Raw genomic sequence first — 15,206 nt, forward strand, 5'->3', positions numbered from 1 at the left:
AAGCGGGGAAGGGCCTCTGGCTGCTCCCGTTCATTTGCTTAACACCCCCCAAGCTGCCTTGTGTTAGGTGGAGCGAGAGGAACTCCAGACAAATCTATGGACTCCTAGGAACTGCAGATACTGCACCCATGGCTCTGGAGCTATTGCCATGGGGGAGCCATGCAGAGGGGATAGGGCCTCACCCTCTCCAGCCTGCCGGTGTTACAGGCTCTCATCACTGTCAGGGAAGAGTTTGGCATTTAGACATCTAACCTTCTAGTTCCCCCTACATATCGCATTCTTAGGCACAGAAATGAACCCAACTGTGCCTGCAGTTATTGGTACATAAAACTTGGCATAGAAATGGGAAAAACTGTCCTTTAACCTCCTGCTCCCCCACCCGGCTTCAGGAATTACTTGTGGGTATTTCCAGTACCATCACTGTGTGAGTAATCCACCCCCTATCAATAACACGCTGTAAGCCACAATGCACAGAGTTTAAACCTCACACAGCCTATAAATCTCACTGCCGATCTTCCACGCCACTTTACAGTAAAGCTACATCACAGGTGTTAGATAATAAAAACCAAGTGACATCAGCTTTTTTTATGGTTACTACATTTTTTTCCAAAAAGGCTTAGGAATAGTTTTATTGATCCCAGTTATAATTCCCCCTCCCACCCCCCCCGGTCTCCTCTTGCTGGAGGAGAGAGAGGATAACTGCAATAGTGAGGTTTAGGAGGTGGCATGAAGCAGTTGGTTTCAGATTGAGTTAGGGGCCCCAGTTTAAAAAAAAAAGGGGGGGGTACTATGTACTCATAGTTACTAGAGTGCCAGGTGTGTGAGAATTTTGGTGATGCTTGTAATCGAAGTAATGGCTCTTTCGGGACAGTACGTTCTCAGTCTGAAGAAAGAGAACACCCCTGCTCTGGGAAGGGCCTATTTTGGAAGCAATTGTTGACTTGTCCTGCTATGGTCTTTGACTGACATGATGTCCCAAAGAGAGGTTGCTTTATCTCTCAAAGTGAACATAATGCTCTCCCAACCGTCTCTTGGAAGGAAGAGTGACACAGCTTCTAAAACCAAGGTGTCTGTGTTGCAAGCTGTTATGACTAGTCACCAATGAATAAAACATTGTGGCCCTTAAAATCGGGAGGCGGAGAAAGGAGAGGTTGTGAAGGGGGGGGAAGGAAGGAGAGACTAGACTCCGCACGGAAATTATGAGAGATGGATGTTGGCAGGAGCTGCCCAATGTCATACTCAAAGACTGAATGCTGAGCAGGGTTTTCAGAGAGTCTGAAGATACTTATCAGTGCTCAGTTTGCTGGTTTCTGTATCGGGGATTGTTTGCTAGGTAATGCTTGGCAGCAGGCAGACCATACCACAGCCAATTCCAGCCTGTTTTCTAGCAACATCTAATTAGCCTCCATGGAGACATTCTTCCGAAAAAGCACAAATATAGCACTGTGTCAAACAAATTGCAATTCGCCTGACATTCTAATGTCTCGTATTTTAACAGGGTTGCACTTTTCTGTATTTTGCGTGCATGTTTGCTCCTTCTGTTAAATTACATGGCTGCTCTCCAAGTGAGGCCAATTAAAAACTGCTTGTTACCTGATCACATCAGAATCATCTAAGTCACTCACATTTCATACTCTCCTCTCTAGTTCAAGCTGGTCTTCAGACTCCTATCCCATAGGACAAAGGAGTTGTAGGCAGTGCAGATTCAGGTCTTTTGGCTTTTTGCCCAAGTCCTTTTTCACAAGAGTAGCTTTTCAAAAGGTACAGGGTGAAATCCTGACTTTATTGAAGCTAATGGGAGTTTTGCAATTGACTTCAGTGGGGCTAGTGTTTCATCTGCAGTGCTTCCTGCTCTCTGGTCAGTTTTGGCATCTTTTCCCGTATAGCACCGAGGCTGAACTTTTATGCTTCGCTGTGCATAACCGGAACATGCGGGGCGTCTGGTCTGATTCTCCCCTCACATCTGCTTTGTCTGTTTTGTGGCCTTACTGCTGACTCGCATCAGTGCGAGCAAGAGGAGACTTGGGCACATAGTTACTAGCAGCAGAGCCCTCCAAATTCCTGGTTTTCAAGTACAAACGCTGCTGTTGTTGCGAAAGGAATAGTCGGTAATATTTTTGACTCGGGTCCCAATCATGACTAATCCCTTCGCTATGTACTGTTAAAGCATTAATCATGATGAGCTCATTGGTCATTAAGATGACTTCATAAGTACCATTGCAGGCAGAGAAGCAATGAAAAGAGTAAACTCTCTTCTGATTCATTCATTAACTTCAGCGTTTGGAAGATCCCAGACACATCTCAGGAGTCCTAGTCCAGGTTGTGATGCCAGGGATGAAAGGATGTACTCATTAACCCAAGTTATGTGGCAAACATCCGACCCCAGCCCTCCATGGGCCGTGATCTGGTTCTATTTGCTGCAGTGGAATCCAGTCCACAGGCACCTTTTCACACCCGTTCCTATAGAGCTGAAAGCGTGCTAGTGATGCTGAACAGGAACAGTCAGCATGGATTCACCAAGGGAAGGTCATGCCTGACTAATCTAATCGCCTTTTATGATGAGATTACTGGTTCTGTGGATGAAGGGAAAGCAGTGGATGTATTGTTTCTTGACTTTAGCAAAGCTTTTGACACGGTCTCCCACAGTATTCTTGTCAGCAAGTTAAGGAAGTATGGGCTGGATGAATGGACGATAAGGTGGATAGAAAACTGGCTAGATTGTCGGGCTCAACAGGTAGTGATCAATGGCTCCATGTCTAGTTGGCAGCCGGTATCAAGTGGAGTGCCCCAGGGGTCGGTCCTGGGGCCGGTTTTGTTCAATATCTTCATAAATGATCTGGAGGATGGTGTGGATTGCACTCTCAGCAAATTTGCGGATGATACTAAACTGGGAGGAGTGGTAGATACGCTGGAGGGGAGGGATAGGATACAGAAGGACCTAGACAAATTGGAGGATTGGGCCAAAAGAAACCTGATGAGGTTCAATAAGGATAAGTGCAGGGTCCTGCACTTAGGATGGAAGAATCCAATGCACTGCTACAGACTAGGGACCGAATGGCTAGGCAGCAGTTCTGCAGAAAAGGACCTAGGGGTGACAGTGGACGAGAAGCTGGATATGAGTCAGCAGTGTGCCCTTGTTGCCAAGAAGGCCAATGGCATTTTGGGATGTATAAGTAGGGGCATAGCGAGCAGATCGAGGGATGTGATCGTTCCCCTGTATTCGACACTGGTGAGGCCTCATCTGGAGTACTGTGTCCAGTTTTGGGCCCCACACTACAAGAAGGATGTGGATAAATTGGAGAGAGTCCAGCGAAGGGCAACAAAAATGATTAGGGGTCTAGAGCACATGACTTATGAGGAGAGGCTGAGGGAGCTGGGATTGTTTAGTCTGCAGAAGAGAAGAATGAGGGGGGATTTGATAGCTGCTTTCAACTACCTGAAAGGGGGTTCCAAAGAGGATGGCTCTAGACTGTTCTCAATGGTAGAAGATGACAGAACGAGGAGTAATGGTCTCAAGTTGCAATGGGGGAGGTTTAGATTGGATATTAGGAAAAACTTTTTCACTAAGAGGGTGGTGAAACACTGGAATGCGTTACCTAGGGAGGTGGTAGAATCTCCTTCCTTAGAGGTTTTTAAGGTCAGGCTTGACAAAGCCCTGGCTGGGATGATTTAACTGGGAATTGGTCCTGCTTCGAGCAGGGGGTTGGACTAGATGACCTCCTGAGGTCCCTTCCAACCCTGATATTCTATGATTCTATGTGTGACTCTGTCTGTCTTTGGTCACAGCCGCAGGGTGCTGTCTGGAGGGGCTCACAAACATGGGTGCCAACCTCGGGGAAGAGAGTGTTACAAACCAGGGCACAAGCCCCAAACTGGTTTTGTGTTCTAGAATTCGATGTCACCAACCAAGTAACAAGTGAACTCCTAAAACCCTAGACCAGCCTTAACATGGAATGACAGACGTGCGTGCCCAAAGGGACTCTCTCACCACCCAGGCAAGCCTGCCTTTGTGATAGCTCGTCCCATAGATCTACTTTGTTCTCCAGGAGATGGTTTAGAAAAGAGGCAACTCCAAGTGGAGTGGGCTCCACCTTCACCTTGACCTAGGAAGGATGGTCCTGTGGTGAAGGGCAATGGCCTGAGATTTAGGGGACCTGGAGTCAGCTCCTGGCACTGACACCGATTCCCAGAGACTGATTCTCTGTTGCTCTACACCTCGTGCAGTCATCTGTACCAGTGCAAAGAATTTTACAGGCATGTTGCGCAGATGCAAATGACCACCCAAGCTGAAGGGCAATGGAAAATTAGCCCTCCTGTGAGTGACTTTGGGCAATTTTGTGCCCACTTCTCTGTGCCTCAGTTTCCCAGCTGTTCAATGTGAAAAATAACACTTACAGCTGGTCAGAAAATGGCTTGTGTTTTCCATGAATAATTTAGATGTTTTGCTTGGGAGTGCGGGGAGGGGAAAAACAATTACAAGAAAACCAAGAATGTGTTTGCCAAAAAACGATCAAAACTCTAAATCATGTGGCAAAAAACTACTAAAAAGTCATTGGTTTTTCAATTGAGGGGGAGAGATGGGTAGGTGTTTTATCTGACCAGCTCCGTGTTTTGTTCACACTTAACAACTGGAAGACTGGGTCTCGGAAATTAAATGCCAGGAAAACTGAATTTTTGAGAAAAAACAGTCATCTTTCCACAAAATTCTTTTAGTTGAAAACCCACCATTCTGTCAGAAAACGTTTTTTGATGGAAAAGTTTCAAGCAGCCCTAACAATACTTGCATACCTCCTAGGGGCCCTATCTTGCCTACCTCCTGTGTAGATTGTTTCATTAAAGCATGGGAGGGGTTTGGACTATGGCGATGGGTGCCATAGAAATGCCTGCAAAATAAACACACTTGCTAAGTAACCAAGAACAGTATTGACAGCATTCAGAATGAAGCTTAAATCATTCTGTCCCCCCTCACCCTCTCCAGCTGGCAGATAACTGAGCTGGCATGCAGACTGCATCCAGGCAAGGGGAGATTTCACTTAGGGTCGGAAAGGTTTTAATGAAAACCGATTTGTGAAGTCTACCTTGCTCAGACTGTCATTTGAAACAGCCCCGCATGCCATCCTGGTCTGAAGAAACCTGAGCTGGATTGGATAGTCAAGGATATGAAAAGCATTGACATGCAGCTTATTATTCCCACAAACCACAGCTCTTCACTGGGAAACTCTTCACTCCGTTTGGCTTTGACCTTGGTTTTCCCACCATGACCAGAGACTTGCTGCTCTCTGCTGGAAAACCTGTGGCTCAGGTTTTCGGGATGCTGCCCTTAACGTTCGTTCACTACTTCAGCTAAAAACTCAATCCTCTGGGCACAGATGAAAAGGAGTGCCTGCAAGTGTATTGTGTCCCAGGACCTAATGAGAGACTCTTCCAACAGGAAGCTTCTCTTCCCCCTGGCTTCATTATCCCTCTCGGTTTACCTCTAAAGAACTATTATTTGTGAAGTCTGTAGCATCTAGTGGTCTATCACTTGCCTGATGAAATTAAATAAACTGCAGGACCTGGCAGAACTAATTAGAACCTCTATAAAATAACCTCCATTTCCACAGATGGGAAGCTGGTTTTCCTTTTTATTGCTGCTTTAGTTAGCTCAGAGGTTGCATTTATATGATTGGCTTTGTGAAATATCCCTTTAACTACTTTTCATATACTTTTATGAAGTCGGCCACTGAAACGTGCAGATTTATTTTTATGGTGACAGGCTTAGAGGGTTGCTGGGAGCTGCTTGCCAGATGTTGGGATCATAAAATAATGTTTGGCTTGTCTGTTGCTTGGGAGGAAGACAGAAGGTGAACAAATGCAATAGGCGAGTTCCAAGCTATGGGGGCTGGGGGTTGAATTTTGACAGCTTCTTCAGAGACTTTTCAATCCGTTTCCTTCATGTGATGTGAAAAGTACCTGTTCTTTCATCAGCTTCTTGCACAAATGACTTTGCTCCACGTTCCACGCAGTGGCCTACTCCTGGAATGCCAATCCCATGCTTAGCTTGTGCAACTGCTTCCCTCTCCTCCTTCAGATCTCGCAAGACCCACCTCTGTGGGATGACTATAAGAAATCAGCCAATCGAAGGGATCTAGGTTGATGGGCAGATAAGAGCTGGCCTTTACTTACCCATTGCCACTACTGCACATCTATAAAGGCCCAGAGAAATGAAATAACTTACCTCTCGGGGGTTAGATTCTCCATTGCTCTATGCCTTGCGGTATAATTTGTCCCCGTCACATACATATACATTTAAACTTTTGCAAAGGTATAAATGTGGGGTGTGTTTTTTGTTTTTGGGGTTTTTTTATGCTTTAGGGGTTCACCCAGACTCCTAAAGGGTTGTCACCACCTCCTGGGTAACCCTGGGTGCTTCTGTGCTGTGCAGATTTGGCCGGCAGCCTCCTCACAGCACCATGACTTTAGCCTTGTTCCCCCAGCCTGGATACTCCTCCTTGCAGGGTGACACCAACAATGCTGAGTCTCCCCAAAACCATCTCCCCAGCAGGGCTCAGCCCCCTTCACTGCAGCACTAACCAAACCTTCCCAAGTTCACTGCTCCTCTAAAGAGAGGTGTCAGGCAGTCTGGAATGGCTCATGACTGGGAGTGCCAACCACAGGGCAGACTGCTAAGAAGCTGGGCACAAATCCCAAGCTGGTTGTGTGTTCTGTACTTAGATTGTCCCCAACCAAGTATCAGGTGTGAACTCCTCAAGCACTGTAATAACCTTAACATGGAGCCAGAGACTGTCCCCTGGGGCACTCTGGCCCATCTTGCCACTCAGGCAAGCTTGTCTTTGTGATTAGATGGTGCCTTGCACTAAAAATCATAATAATACTCCATTTACTCCAAGTCCCAAAGGACCAGTCACTTACCCCAGGTCAGCTGTACCTCAGATCTCACACCCAAGACACTTTTGTAGCCAATCCTATAAGTAGGGCCCTATCAAATTCACAGCCCTGAAATACGCGTCCCAGACTGTGAAATCTGGTCTTTTGTGCGCTTTTACCTTATACTATACAGATTTCACGGGGGAGACCAGCATTTCTCAGATTGGGGGTCCGGGCCAAAAGGGAGTTGCGGGGGGGGGGGGGGTGTCACAAGGTTATTTTAGGGGTGTTGCAGTATTGCCACCCTTACTTCTGCGCTGCCGTCGGAGCTGGGTGGCTGGAGAGCGGCGACTGTTGGCCGGGTGTCCAGCTCTGAAGGCAGTGCCCCGCCAGCAGCAGCGCAGAAGTTAGGGTGGCAACACCCTACCAGGCCACCCTGTCTTCTGTGCTGCTGCCTTCGGAGCTGGGTGGCTGGAGAGCGGCGGCTGCTGACTGAGGGCCCAACTGAGGGTTATAGTCTGCAACGTAGCCTACAAAAACCTGGCGACCCGCCTCTTCCCCCCCCCACCCCCCACAGGACCCCTACAGTTACAACACTGTGAAATTTCAGATTTAAATAGCTGAAATCATGAAATTTACTATTTTAAAAATCCTATGACTGTGAAATTGATCAAAATGGACTGTGAATTTCATAGGGCCCTACCTATAAGTGTCCCTTTTAAGGACACTAGCTTTTTGCTCCTGAGGACAGCCAATAGGCAGCGGTCTGGCAGAGGTATGGCTTTTACCTCCCCTGTCCCTCAAATCTGTAATAAACCCAGTCCACTCCATCCCAGAAAGTATTAATCTTGAGGCTGTTATTCCCATACCAAACCCTTCCTTATGACAGCATGAGATTCCACTCTAGCACTGCCTCGCCTTGAGACTCTGTTAACGAAGACATGAATATCAATAATGAACTATCATTATCATCATCACATGGTGATTTTTTTGCAAAAAATCAATGTTCCATCTGAATTCCAAATCATTAGAGGTAGGTTTGTTTTTAAAAACAATTTTCTGGCATGTTTCTTCTGTGAACAAGAACATAAAACACATTAGGAATAGGAAATAGCCATCTGGTCCAACACACTTGCTTAGGTCTGGTTTATTTCAATCCACATACCATCTTTTTCACAAGGCTCCTGAATCCCCTCTTTCTGAAACAAATCTAGATGTCTTGTTTATAAACTGTGCTTCAATTACACCAGTCAAGAGGTAGCTTCTTTCCATGCTTGTTTGCAGAATGTATTATGAAGTTTCTTATGGTAATGCATAGGGACCAACACAGAGCAAGGCTCCGTTGTGCTGGGTGCTGTATAAACACACAGTAGTAAACAGTCCTGGCTCCAAAGAGCTTACAATCTAAATAAACAAGTCAGAGAAAGGGTAGGAGAAAGGGAAAGAATGTACAAGCAGAGTGATCAATGTGATGGTGGCAAATGTCATGTTAGTGCCACAATTTTGGGGGGTAGGGTAGGGAGGGTTGGTTCGGGGGCTGCTAAAGCAAAGATGAGGGAATGGAGAGTGGGAGAGAGCAGGTGTGGAGTGAGACTGAGGTGAGGGGACTGTCAGTATATTTACTCTACAATCAAAGAGGTGATGGGCGCACCCCAGCTAGCTCAAATAATAAACGCAATGAAGCTGGGATAGCATGGGTGGCAGCACAGGCTAGCTGCTCAAATACATACCTGGGTGGACTTGTGCAGCTCATTTGCCACAACGTCACGGCTATTGTTGGTTGAGCTAGCTAGATCAGAGCGAGCTGGGATATGTCCACACGTGCTGCTGTCACCACTCTGATTGCAGTGTAGACGTGCCCTTTGAGCTATGGAACAGGAAGGGGATGTACAGTACTCTACTGAAGTTCCCCACTTACTTAATGTACAGTTTCTTAATGTACAGTTCTCCCCCCTAGCCCCCCCCACCCCGCTTTAACCAGAGTGAACTGACCTGACAGTTGGATACAGACCCTTCTGGCTCATCACTCCAAATAGAGGAGTCATCCTTACTTATTGTGGTCCCCCATTAATTTCAGGTTTTCTTGCAGTGTTGGGCTTGGAGGGCCCCTTCAGACCCAGATATGGCTCAGAACCTCTGTTGGAGGCTCCCTCTCATTTTCCCATCCGATTATTCTGCAGACTCAGGGATGCAATCTGACCTGGAAGAGTTTGCTGCTCTTTTTCCATGAGATTGTCCCCCAGGTCCCTTCATTATGGAATGGTTCAAGAGGTAATTACTGACAATGCTTCAAGGCAGTGAAGTCCACTTCTCAGGATAAATTCCAAATGGATGTCTTGTCCTTTTATTGCGTGTGTGTGTTTGTTTTTTTAGTGTTTCTGGTGTGCATGATACTTTCTAGACTAGTATGAGGAGAAAGGGGAATGTTTTCAAGTGTCTAAATCTCATTGAAAGTCAATGGGATTTAGGCTCATAAATCACTTCAGTGCTTTTGAAAATTGTACAAAAAGGGCCTAGTTTTTCATTACCCTGTATCTTGTGCATTCACTTTTTGTATCTTGTGCATCACAATGCAAAGCGGTAATCTGGAAAAACGTTACCGGATCAGGATCCTAGTGATTTTCACCGACTGTGCCCTCGTTTGTTAACCAATACTCAAGATTCAGGCAACCGAGAGGCAGGCTGAAGGTCTCTAAGCCCCAAATAATTTTCAATGGTCACCATCAACTCTAAAATCACTTTTCTGCCTAAAAGTCTTGTCCACCCTAGCTGAGAGTGTCCAAGCTGCCTAAGTGGTGCGGGCATCCAAATCCCACCCGCGGGAGTTCCGAACAGCGTTAAAGATCACAGTAGCTGAAAGAAGTTAATGAAGGGAGGGAAATACTTCCTCTATTGTGTTTCCCGTTTGATAGCACATTGTGTATTCATTTGTGCTGCTTCCCCTGAACACAGGAGCAGATTTACCATGAAGCAACCCATGCGGTGGCACAGGGCCACCAATGACAGGGCCCCCCACACCCCCCAAAAAAATGTAGGACAAATATCTGACAACCTGCCCCCGAGTCCCAGGCGGCAGCGCAGCAGGGCTCAGGCAGGCTTGCCTGAATGTCATGGCCGGTGGCCCCACGCTGCTCCCAGAAGCAGCCGGCTGCTGGCACATCTCTGCACGCCCCTGGCCGGGGGGGAGGCAGCTCTGTGCACTGCCACTGCCCCTGCCCCGGGCAGCGCAAGTAGACCGGCCCCCACTCCCCCAAGGGGCATGCAGAGATGTGCCAGCAGCAGGGCTAAGGTGGCTCCATGCCCGCTCTGCCTCCCTCCCTCTGCGCCGCTTCATTCCTGGAAGTGGCTGGCATTTCTCTGCAGCCCCTGGGGGGAGGGAGGGTGTCCGTGTGCTGCTCCTGCCCCAAGCACCGACTCTGCAGCTCCCATTGGCTGGGAACTAGTGCAGTGCACAGAGACCCACCACGCACCCCCGGGAGCCACATGGACATGCCGGCCGCTTCCGGGAGCAAAGTAGCACAGAGCACCTGCCGCACCACCGGCCAGGACTCGGGGGCAGGTTGTCAGATGTTTGTCCTGCATTTTGGCTCCCCCCCCCCCCCCCCGTCGTTGTATGTATTTTAAATAAGTTTCTAGCCCTAATGGTTGGGGTGAAAAGCTGGAAGCAAGTGTATCCTAAAGCTTCAGCAACCAGAAGGTAACCTAGAAAGAACACCGCATTTTAACTTTTGCTTGAGATTTGCAAGACCACTGTGATTTTGGGGGCTGCCTCATGATTTTTTTGAATGCTTGAAACTGGAAATACTGCTTATTTACCCGATAATGATGGGAAGAGTCATGGTCTGTAGCTCATGTGCACATGGCGTGTTAATGTTCTTACATATTCAGAATTCAAGCTCGTCAAATTCAACACAGAGGGTGAAATCCTGGCCCCTCTGAAGTCGATGGAAAAACTCCAAGGGCTTCTTACTACTTATTTATGCTGCAATCACCTTACACCACTCTGGGCATGCCACTGTACTTAAAGTGGATATAAATAGAACTTATTCCCGCTTTAAGGGGCCTTTACACTACCCAAGTGATATAAAGAGGCCTTTGTGTGAATGAGGTTCAGGCCCATAATTCGCACTACATTCTTGTTGCCTGGTTAGGGATCTGATTCAGAGCTCATTGGAGTCAAAAGAAGGCTTTCCTTTGACATCACTATCCTTTGGATCGGGTCCTGGGGAGTGTAACGTAGCATTCAATTTCTTGTGTGAGTATGCACAATCGCAAGCAAGCATACTTTATTTTCTACAGTTTTATTCTTCAACATGCATTGCACATGTCCTAGGTCTCTGACTATTCCTAAACTCTGAGGAAATTTAAATAGGGAAGGGGAACGAATGTAGTGGAACCAGACTGGTTTAAAAATTCCGATATTCACAGTGTGTTTTGTGTTCAACCAATTTTCATAGAAGTGTCAGGCTGGAGGGGACGTGGAGGTGTCAGTTAATCCATTCTCACTCCCTCCTCCCCAGTTTTGTGGGGTAGTATGCATTTGACTCAAATGCCTGAAGACTGAAACTTCGGAGAAATACTCCCTCTTTGCTGCTGCATTAGGCTTACTGATTGGGCCAGCTTCCACCATCCCTGCACTGTGACTTGAAATGACACACACTGAAGATAATACTCCATTCAGACTGAGAAGGAGGCACATACCTCTGTGGATGCTATTGCTTCTACCCTTTGGGTAGGAAAATCGGCTCAATAATTAAAGTGAGGTTGGGGGAGGGGAGCTTTTGCTATTTCTTGACAGAATTCCTCCCATATTAAAATCAAACTTTTTTTTGAAACTACAGAACAGAGCACAATTGTCTTGGACAGGAGGGCAAGAGCGCAAATATGCAAATCTTTTTATTTTCTGCACCAGTGATTTTCTATTGGCCTTGTGCTCGCTGCCCGATAAAGGTATACACTGGAATGCAACTATTATATGTTCAAAATGTCACATTCAAAGACGTTTGTTTGAAAGACACAGGGTAATTTATTAAGAGGTGTCATTTAGGTGGAAGGAACTGAAGGAAGAGCGAGTTTCTACAAAACTGCCAAAAGAGGAGAAAATACTGGATCATCTGATCATCAGGAACCGGCCTTGAAATTCCGAGACTGCCCTTGAGGAAAAAGAAAATAGAGGCGAAGGACCAAAAAAGGGGGGGAAAAAAATGAAGGTTTTTTTCTTAAATACAATGGCAATAAAACTGAAAAAATTGTGGTAAAAAGACATGATTTCTACTCTGACAACCAAGAAATGATGATGATGTAATTTGTAAGAGCTGTTAAATTGCCACCAAAATTGTATGTTGGATGGAGAAATTACAGACAGAAAACCTTCAAAAATATAAGTTCGTCTCTGTCTTTCTCAGAATAACCCTGGAAAATGTGACTAGACAATGAATAGAGCAGCAGAGAAATTTATCTGAGAGAACACAAAAATAGGTACTAAAAGAATCTGCTGCCTGTAGAACAGGTGCTGACCAAACTGGAAAGCTCTACTCATGATTCTTCACGTGCCACAGAATAAAAATGTTTGGGCATACTTTGTCTCCAAAAATGTAAAACTGCAAATCCATGTTTTTGTTACTGAATAATATATACAGCACTACCTTCGAGAAAACACAGTGGCATTTCCATATAAATAGGCTAAACTGAGCCGCACTCAATGCTGGGCAAGCGGCTTGAGCATCTTGAAGCTGATTCAGTTGTTGTTCATTGTCTGCCCCTCCAGAAGGAATTTTCCAGCCAACTTTCAAAGCAGAGGAAGTGTTGAGGGACAAACGCCAGCAAGAAGTGGTATATACAAGGTGGAGAACTACAATGGACCTGAGCCTCCCTAACATAGGGTCTGAAGCTGTAGACCCTTTTAATGTAGAGAATCTCCCACTGAAATCAATACCTTTTGCCTGGCAAGAAAGAGGCTGCTAATGCAGAAAGTCACATGTAAAACTTTAAAGGGCCAGGGGCCCTTCTTCACACCTGGGGTCAGCCTGTAGCATGAGAGGGGAAGTGAAAAAAGTGACGACAAAGAAAAGAGCAGGAGATTCTGTGGAGGTGAAAAGGAGAAGGCATGAGCGTGAGAGAGCTTGGGTGGTAAAGAGGGGATGTAGCACTAACAGCGAAATGATAAGGGCTTCAACTTCACTGATAAAGATGTTTGTTGTTTGCTGTTAACACAGAGCAAACAACCATGCACTAGCTATCTCACTAGAAGGTGCTTGTAGGGCTTCCTGTGAATTGCCACCTCCTTTTCATGTACTAAGAGACCCACCTAGGGTGACCACCTATTCCGAATGGGCAGGACTGTTCCGAAATGCAGAGTTCAAGTCCCGGTCCTGGGCTGAATGACTCAAGTACAGAATTTGTCCCAAATTCCCTGTGGTACTGGTTCACACCTGCCAAGCAAGGCTTGGGGTGGCGCCAGCCTCTTCCCAGTGGCCCACCTCAGCCCCTCCTCACCACGAGGCCCTGTCCCTGCTCTTCCCCGCAAGGCCTTGCTTCCAGCCAGGCTGGAAGCCAAAGCTGGGCCATGATAAGAGCCGCTGTGGGGAGCCCTGGACCGACCACCTGCCCTAGATGGTGCGCGCCAGGATCACGGGCTGGGGACTGCCCTTAGGCACCCCAGCAAGCCGCCCAGGGCTTGGCATAGGGCTCTTTGTACAGATTGTGGCTACCCACTGCTCCATGACACATCTAGCAAAGAGTGCATTATACCAGTGTTGTCAATTAGTTTTTAGGTACAATTCAAGCCTGTAAGCACTTGCAGCATATCCAGAAAGTCATCTGTTCATCCAATCGTTTGAGGAGTGTGTGGCTGGAGCAAGGGAGCTAAGGGGATAATTTCTGTGCATACTGACTGGATCGCAGGGAAAAGAGGAGTTCATTATTTCAGTGATAAGATTTGTACACTATACTATCAGACGTGTTCAAGAGCTTTGGATGGGTGGATTTTCTAATGAAATTGAAATGAAATAAATACTATGTTCAAGGTTGAGCTTGATAGACTATTGGAGGGGATGGTAGGATCACTTACAATGGCACATGGTCCATCTGCAACTGCATGTAGCAAATATCTCCAGTGGCTGGAGATGGGAAAGTAGAGGGCGAGGGCTCTGAGTTACTACAGTAAATTCTTTCCCTGGTATCTGGCTGGTGGGTCTTGCCCATATGCTCAGGGTCTAACTGATGGCCATATTTGGTGTCGGGAAGGAATTTTCTCCCGGGTCAGATTGGCAGAGACCCTGGCAGAGGCCTTCCTCTGCAGCATGGAGCGTGGGTCACTTATTGGTTTGAATTAGAGTAAATGGTGGATTTGCTATGACTGGAAATCTTTAAATCATGACTTGAGGACTTCAGTAACTCAGCCAGAGGTTAGGGGTCTATTACAGGAGTGCGGGGGGTGAGGTTCGGTGGAGTGCGATATGCCAAAGGCCAGACTAGATCATGATGGTCCCTTCTGGCCTTAAATCTGAGTCTATATTAAGAATGTTAACAAAGACTGAAAATAGGTAAAAATAGATCTTGAAGCATTATTCATTGGAAATATATGCATGCGCACACACACAACATACACATGCTTCCCGGCCGCCAAAACAAACAGAGCCAGCAGGAGAGCCCGGAGATGAGCTCAGGAAGAGTTACTTGCTTTAGTCTTCAGATGTATCAAATGAGATTTGTTCTAATGCAAACAAATCACTAAGACCCATCAAATCTCAATTTTTCAAGGACAGGGATCATTGTATTTATGTAAAATCAAATTTTTAGTCATTAAGGTTGCTCCAAAGAAAAAAATATTTTTTTTTTTTTTGGCATGATAGTGGATCAGGCCTTTCTGTTTAAATCCCCAGAAAAAAAGTCTAACGCTAAATGAGATGTTGCAATCTGTATTAAGAAAATCATGGAATTATTTCCTAAAGGTTTTTAGTATGTATATACACCTGCTGTTCAAAGTATTGCAAGAAGCAGCAGCAAAATGAAATTAACAAGACTCTGCTGTTTGTCAGAACCCTTTAGCCTGCAACAAAGCTTTCAAGTATCACGTCCGATTCCTACTGCTACTGGTGCTTAGCTCTGGCCTACACTAGGACTTTAGGTCGAATTTAGCAGCCTTAAATCGATGTAAACCTGCACCCGTCCACACGATGAAGCCCTTTATTTTGACTTAAAGGGCTCTTAAAATCAATTTCCTTACTCCACCCCTGACAAGTGGATTAGCGCTTAAATCGGCCTTGCCAGGTCAAATTTGGGGTACTGTGGACACAATTCGACGGTATTGGCCTCTGGGAGCTATCCCAGAGTGCTCC

This window comes from Chelonia mydas, chromosome 15, assembly GCF_015237465.2.
Source record: "Chelonia mydas isolate rCheMyd1 chromosome 15, rCheMyd1.pri.v2, whole genome shotgun sequence".
NCBI lineage: Eukaryota > Metazoa > Chordata > Testudines > Cheloniidae > Chelonia > Chelonia mydas.